Genomic DNA, 8,129 nt, shown 5'->3' on the forward strand with positions numbered 1-8,129 from the left:
TTCTCCCCTGGACTTACCTCTGCCTTTAATTACAGAAGTCGGCAGCGGCACAGAGAAAGGCTGCCTCTGCTGGGCTGCAGCCAGCATCTCCCAACCTAAACAAGGGGCCGGGGCCCCACGCAGCGGGCTTCTCCATGCATTCCTCTGACATAAACAGAGCGCTGATACGATTCGGCCGGTCCTGATGGGCCCAGCGTGGCCTCTGCCGAGACCGAGACGGAGCTTAGGTGCTTGAAGTGATCCGGGGAACAGAGCAAAGTGTGGCAGAGCAGTCATAAAGCACAGCGGGGGCTCCACGCGGCCGAGGAAAGCCCTTTCTGTATGCTTAATGAGATGTTGTCACCTGGTAAAAAAAAAAAAGTCTGAACCTGCAGCTCCCATAGGATACCGCGGGGGATCTTTCCCCCTCGCCGGCGTAAGAGGGAAGCAAAAAAAAAACTACAGCGAGTAAAATATTAATCAAAAGCAAGACCCTGCCTTATGAATATTAAGCTTGCTTGTGAGTGAGAGGACGGCTGATGATGATCAGCCCGGGATGATTGAGGCTCTCTCCGATATCAGAGACGTGCTGTTAGGGGTCTAAGGCTGATGTGGCCACAGAGCACACATGGGCAGGGGAAGATAAGGGTCTGTGTGCACAGGCTGCTGGGTTTATTGCAACTCCAGCAGCATTTTAAACACATTTCCAAAAAAAAAAAATATCCACAGTTGCTTTCCTTGTTACAAGGGAACAAAGCCAGGATGGCTTAATGTGTGATTGGCCTTAATTTCTCACCCAATGGCAGACAACAGCGCTTCATTGAAAGGAATGAGGCTGACCAAAAAGAGGCCCGACTTTGTAAACCGTGCACTCGGACATGTCCATCACGCAGCTGAGGGGCACAGTGATACGACAGAGATCATCGGTTCCAGATCCGCGGTCTCGGAACAAAGCTGGAGCGAGGAAGTGCTCTGCCTTCCACTCGTCACACCGCCTTAGGCCCTGTGGTCCACTGTGCCGTCACACATGATAACGACACCGCACATGAACGTGTCAACTCAATTTGTCCCTCTTACAGGCTTTCTTTGACTCAATCAATGCATGGCCTTCCATCTGGTTTCCTCTGCTGTCTTCACATTAGAGGAGGAAAGGGCAGTGGCTTTATCCCACCCCCCACCCCAGAAACCCCCTGCAGTTTAAAATTATTATGTAGAGATGCACTGGAATTGGACAATTTTCAGCTTGATCTGCCCTGACCGGTGACTGGCAGGTCAGAAGCTCAAATATCTGATCTCATTTCAGTCAGCGAACGCGCCATAAGCCCCGCCAGGCTGCGCTGATAACCACGGTTTGGAAGGTCTTATTGAGTGAAGGAGACCCAAAAGTTAAGCATTTCCAGCTTTTGGCCAGGTGTTTAAAATGAAGTCAGAGGAAGGACAGAGATGTGAGAAGGTATCTAAAAGGAAAAGGCATTTTCTAAGACGTGCGTTTTGTTCATTCGGTCTGCTTTTGGAGAGCAAGACTTTCGGCTCATAACAGGACAGAGAAGTAGCTCTGATTTATCGTTTCCAGTTTTCAGCCTCTGACTGTCATGAAATATGCTGGATTTAGAGATGAGGTAAGGCTCTAGACCCTCAGGGGAATACACACAGAGACCGCGGGTATAAGTGATGCTCCCAGCCCAACCTGCGCTAGTTGGGCTACCTCCTGATATCAGATCGGTAAAATAACACCCCTAAATCACTTTGTCTGTGTTTTAAAATAGAGAACGCTCATGGACCAAATCAGAAAAAAAAGAATGTATGCAATTATTACTTCTCCTTATGTTATAGTTCTTGAAGAGAAACCAGAATCAGCTAAAACTGCTATCAGCACCACAAAGTTCCCAAAAACCAAAGATAGGCCCGCAGATCCTGATCAATGCAACTCTCGTCACGAGAAGCCAACATCTTACTTGCAGTAGATAATTTGCATCATGTCTTGATTCAGCGTGAATCCAGACGAGGTGAAAGCTGAAAGTTAATGGCTGATTCTAGAGGGGTCAAGCCCAAGTCAAGCTTCTACCACCTTAAAGACAGTCAAAATATCAGAAAAATCCCATTGAGGTTCATGCAAAAACTATTTTATGGACCTTTAAATCATTACCACTGTTGCATTAGGTCGTTCCTTTGCAAAGACGCTCTTGTTATTTGCACATGAAATGCAGGTAGAAGGCAGCATGTCACCAGTGATCTCTCCTTGTTTGGGCATTGCTGAAAAAACAAAACATGTAACGTTCTCCAGGTAGAGGAATCAGCAAAAAATATAGCAATTAAATTAATTCAATTCCATAGCTTTCCTCTATGTGGCAGTTACTCTGACCGGAAACAATTTACATATTCCTTGTGTTTCACACAGGAAGACCATTGGCGGCGCACCGCCTCCAATCTCCATATCCCGTCTAAATGATCAACTTATTTGTAAGGCGATGATTATAGCCAATGCAAATCTGTTGAAAAAAAATTGTTTATATATGGCAGACATCCGCTTCCAATAAGTACCATGAGAGTGAAGAAAAAGGGGTGTCCAAGGGATCGATCATAAGGTCCCACCAAACACCAGCCAGTAACCGACGTTTAAAGCTCAGATTTAAAATTCGCATTTGCTGAATAAAACGAGCCAGGCATTTATTTCTGTACTTGCAAGATGTGATGCAACTAAAAAAAATCGTCTTTAGTGCAAAGTTCCACCTCCACAGAGCCATCCAGACAGGCTGTTACTGAGGTCTCCGGCTCATTATTTTTTAGAACGCTGCTGGCTGTGTGCCTGGCTGGGACTTCCAGTAAACATCTTTCATGAAGCCTCCTTAAAGGGGAGCAGAGGCACACTAAGCTACTGATCCAGTGACCCCACAGTGCAGGCATTCACACATGCCCCGGTGCACCTGTGCGCGCTCTGCCATGCTTACATTAAGGCCACATCTCCATTTTTATAAAAAAGAAACATACTGTTTATGAATGATAATCCGGGAGAGCCTATCTGGAAGATGCGTTCTCCAATTAGGTCTCAATAACCCATTTATGAATCATTTATTAGCGGGGAATCTGGACGTATTCATTCCGTATTCATGCCGGGGCAGCAAACGCTCGGGGTGCACGGCGTAGATTCAAAATGACGTTCACAGGCCACTGGTTTGTCTCCAAAACACGCACACAGAGCACCATAGCTGCCTCACATTTGAACGGCCACACGTGGCATCCGTATTCGGGCTGATTCCCCGACCCCCTTGGAGAATAGATGGGGGGGCTGGAGCTTTAGGGAAGCGGGGGGGTATATAGATATTTTTTTCTTTTTTCGCAGGGAATGGGTAATCGATGGAGCAGAGACGGGTGAACGTAGGCTTACGGCAGCTGTCCCAGAGAGCTAGGGCTGCTACTCTACGCCGCATGCATGGTGTCCTCTCCCTTCACACGGCAGCAAATACGCCCGATCAGAGCAAAAAATAAAAAATAAAAATAAATGCGGGCAACATAAATCGGTTTCGCATGAACCGAGCTGTCATGTGCATACCTAATAGAGCTCGCTCCCCGTTCGGCCACACACGGCACGTTGAATAGCAGCATAATAACCATTTGCGTGCCTACCTCCGGAGCGTGTGTGCGCTTTTTTTTTTCTTCCTCCTCTCTCTCCCCCTCCCCTGTCCTTCGTCTTTTGCTCCCCCGTCGCAATGGGATCCTTCTCCGCCGCGCTGGACAGTATCAGAAGATGCGTCTTTCCCCGAAATGCAAACACTTCCCCTGCATATCCCCCCTCCGCCACCTCCAGCAGCAGCAGCAGCAGCAGCAGCAGCAGCAGCAGCCCGGGCCTCCAGTAATAGCAGGTGGACGCGCCTCTCAGTGATGGAGACAGCGCGGCTCTGCTCTCCGCCGCCGCTCCATTACGCTCAGCCACGGAAGGATTCGTATTCCAGGAAACGCGCTACGGAGCCGCCAGCATGTCCCGACGTCGCCTCTTTTCTCGGGACAAGCAGAGCGGCCGTCGGCTCTGAAACTCTTGCGTCGCGGCGCCCCCTCCCCTCGCGTGTGATCTTCTTTTTTACTAGAAGCTTGATGTTGTCACTGTCACGCCGTATTTTCCTTTTTCTCTTTTTTTCTTCTTTTTTTTTTTTTTTTTTTGCAGCTGGACCTCTCCCCCTCCTTTGCGACGCGCAGTCTCGTAGGCGCGCACCGTGCTGATCCCCCCCTCTCCCCCCCCTTCCGTTCCCCTCCTCCTCCTCCTGTGATTCTTCTCTGCCCGACCTATGAGCGCGCACAGCCAGCCGACGCAGGGCCACGCACTGCTTTGACGGACGCGCTGAACAAATCAGGTAGCCCACTCCAAACAGGACTGTATCATAACAGGGCAACTGCAATGACATGAATAATGAATAGGGTACTCGTGTTTGCCAGCGCTGGATGATGGGGCCCGCTCGCGTACAATGCGAGCCGGACGCAGCACACGGACGCACGTCGATGAATCAGAAAATAATCCAAAAAAAAAAAAAAGTCGGTTTATCCCAGTGGTTCCATTTAAAAAGTGAAAGTCGTGTATTATTTGGATTCATTACTCACTGGGTGACATATCCGGACTGTTTGTTTCTGGTTCCCCTAACTATTAGGCTAATAAAACCACCAAATTCAGTTTCTTAGAAATGAAAATATGACACAGGACCAATTAAAACTGACTTTTGACACAGACATGTCGTGGTACAGCCTCCAAACAATCCAGGAAAAGTTTGCTGGCTTAACCTTTATCCTAGAGACTGTCATCAACCACAAAAGGTCATTGCTGGAGAAGCGGGCGTGCTGCATGGAAAGTTGAGTGGAAGGAAAACATGTTAGGTAAAAGTTACACACGGCACATGGCTTAACCCCAGCCTGAGCTGCTGTCAACAGTCATAATTTAATCGAACAAGTTTATTCAGTTCACATTTCATGGATAATTGCAACTACAACTCTTTAACAAATAAAGTCCCCTTCCTCATGCTACTGATTCTGCTATACATGCTGACACCAGGCATGACTGCCAGACCAAACGAGCAAGTGGGAGGAATAATCTGGCCTCCATAACTTAGTTACTGCTCTTTATCTAAAAAATAGGAACTGGAATTGCCCCCCCAGCACAATTCTGATTAAAGACTCACACTAAGCTAGGTTTGTACCTGAAGCATAGAACAGGGTGCAAGGGTGTAAACACCCGCCCGCTGTCATGCACCTCTGAATTTTTGTAACTTGGCACGGACCAAGCGTGCAAATTTGATTCAAAATGGGGGGAATTCCTAACCTGACTCAAGCCAGACGCATGTCGCTCCGCCTAGCTCCACTCACATCCATCTGGGACACCGCCATAGGAATTGTCTTTATTGAAGGCTGGGCCTTATCAAAACTCCTTGCATATGATTGGATAAGCCACTTGACTGTCATCTTTATCGACGTGCTATTTCAACCTCTCACACCAAAGCTAACCCGTGACGCTGATGAGAGCGACGCAAGAAAAAAAAAAAAAAACTTTTTATGTGTTTGCGGCTCTAGTGGCACGCGTTTTATTGACAGTGAGCTGACAGGAAGAGGGGGGAAGACAGTCCGCATCGCGTCTGCAGCGGAAAACAAAACTTGCCAAATCCGGTCGGGAGAAGGGCAAAAACATGGTTTCCACCAACAAAAGCCTTCAGAGCCGTTCTCTGATGTTCTTTTAATGAAACAATATTAGGTAGATTGGACAACACGGAGGAAATAGCAGCATCAATGTTAACGCTTGCTTCCTCGATGCGAGCCGCCATTGCTATCAAAACAGTCTCACGTCACGGTCGCGTCTCCACTACGTCACATCTATGAAACTCCAGCCCTGCGTCCTGATTGGCCAGACCATAAAATTGGTTGGAGAAATCACTTTCAATGGGCGAAGTCCCAGATGTATGTGAGTGGAGCTAGGCGGAGTGACATCCGTCTGGCTTGAGTCAGGTTAGGGAATTCCCCTCGCTGAGAAAGTTTGCCTGTGCTGATATCAAATGGCGCAGGAGTCTTAAATGCTATGTTGTTCCTGTGATTGAAAACTGCACACCCGTATCACTGGAACAGTTTCAGGGGGACGTTTATTGTCCAGCTTTGTGAGTACAAACAGGGATTTTGACTTCTGTTTCAATCACTCACTGCAAAAACAGAACTAAAAATAAGTTAAATTTTCTTAAAATAAGTGTATTTGTCCTTGATTTGAGCAGGTAAATAAGACTATTTGCCAATGGAATAAGATATTTGCTCTTAAAATAGGAACAATTCATCTCCATCATCTTATTTCAAGTGCAGGATGTCTAATTATCTTATTTTAGGGGTAAAGATACTCATTCCATTGGCAGATAATCTTATTTACTGGCTCAAATCGAGGACAAATAGACTAACTTTAAGAATATTTTACTTGTTTTTAGATCCGTTTTTGCAGTGCTTGCAGTGTAAATCAAGTCTTAACAACAACAAACCACAGTATGAAAAGCCCCCAGCTAGTGTTTAGTAAAGCAAAGTGTTTGTTTTTTTATTTTTACACCTTTCATTAAAAAGAAAAAGATCCCTATGGGCTTTACAGGCAGCCTGTATGTGATGGATGAACAAACCGTCTTCTTCTACGACTCTATCTCTGTTTATTTCTGTTTAGCTGCCATAAACACACCAACTATTCTTCATGATTGTATGCGATATTGCGCACAGCCATTTTGGGTGTGTGACGTTAATCGTTGCGCCTCTTGTTTACTACATATCCACTGGTTATGTTGAGAAGTGCCCCACTGCACCTACATCAGCATCAGGTACAAACGTCTGTAGCACTTCTATGGGGTCGCGTACCGTCCACACAGACCTGCATTACACTCCAACGCACGTGTAACTCAGCCTTTAGAGCAGAGACTGTCCCTGCATCCCAAAACGTCTAATCATAGCTCCTCGCTCCTGATCTTCAACTTGTCATACGTCATGAAGCGACGGAAATGCACACGGATGATTCCAGTCAAATCTGGGCCTACAGCCTTTTGAAAAAGAACTACAAACTGCGCGCTCTCTTGTCTCCGGACATTTTCGGGGTTTTGCTTACATGTCATGTCACACAACGGATTGTGGGATTCCTTAAAGCTCCTTAGCACCAGTAAGGGATATTGCAAGGTTCCTATGCTAAAGGAGCTACGAGAGGAAGCATACAGCCTCCTTTTCCTGCCTCCTATGCTATTCAGACAACACTTATCATGGTGACCGCTGATGCACTTCCGCTTTGGCTGAACAGTCCTTACCCAGAAGACGTTTTCAGATGCAGCCTGTGATCCAGGCCTTTTAGTCCAACATCAGTGTCTGACCTCACAAATGTGCTTGTGGTAGGTCAGAATTTCCCATAAATATGCTGCAAAGCCTTTATAGAAGAGTTGAGGCTGATCTCCCTATGAAGGATGGGTGAAGCATCATATTAAACCTTATGGGACATCATTAAAAACCAATGACCCAATCAATATCTTTAATAATAGTGTAGAAGCAGTTGTGTTTTTACTTCTCGGTAAGGGTACAGGTTGATGTTCAACATGTTAAAGGGATAAGGGAGTTCTGTTGAGACGTTATGAGCAGTCAACATCTTACCCAAATTTGATAATGTTCATGAGCCGAGAAATGTATGCCTTTATGTAGGATGAAAATTTCCAGCTGTCTAAATGGACAATCCATTTGTCTATGAATAGGTTTAATGGTTGGGCAAGACAAAAATAAAATGTTCTGGAGGCATTAAGGCGAGGCTTTCATTTTTCCCCTGTTTTGGTGTTCGAAAAAAAAAAAAAAGTAAAGTTCAGATGTGACAAAGCTGTACTAACTTTCCACCATAGTGGTAGTGGCATCTTTTAAAGGGGTACATTTCTCTACTGGTATAAGACTGTGGTTTCCTCAACATTTTTCCACTTCATTTTGAATCAACACACATTGGGACCAATCGTGTGATCCAAATTCTGGACAATGATCCCAAACGCACATCAAAATCCTTTTGTAATGGATAAAGGAAGCTAACATTATGCTTGAGGAGTGGTCCTGACCTCAACTATACAGAAAATGTGTGGACAATGTAGGTCCACGAGAGAAACCCTAACAAATGTTCCCAAGAAGAATAGTCACAT

General features: G+C 46.0%; 1 protein-coding gene across 1 annotated transcript in view; it reads right to left on the reverse strand.

The window, feature by feature from the left end:
* The window catches only part of nexmifb (neurite extension and migration factor b), a 114,333-nt gene extending 110,208 nt beyond the window's left edge, over positions 1-4,125 (reverse strand). Inside the window, exon 1 of the mRNA XM_021312206.2 lies at positions 3,604-4,125. The gene's annotated coding sequence lies outside the window, so the exon portion shown is untranslated. The remainder of the gene's footprint in view (positions 1-3,603) is intronic.
* Between the last annotated feature and the right edge of the window lie 4,004 nt (positions 4,126-8,129).

This window comes from Fundulus heteroclitus, chromosome 23 (assembly GCF_011125445.2).
Source record: "Fundulus heteroclitus isolate FHET01 chromosome 23, MU-UCD_Fhet_4.1, whole genome shotgun sequence".
Lineage (NCBI taxonomy): Eukaryota > Metazoa > Chordata > Actinopteri > Cyprinodontiformes > Fundulidae > Fundulus > Fundulus heteroclitus.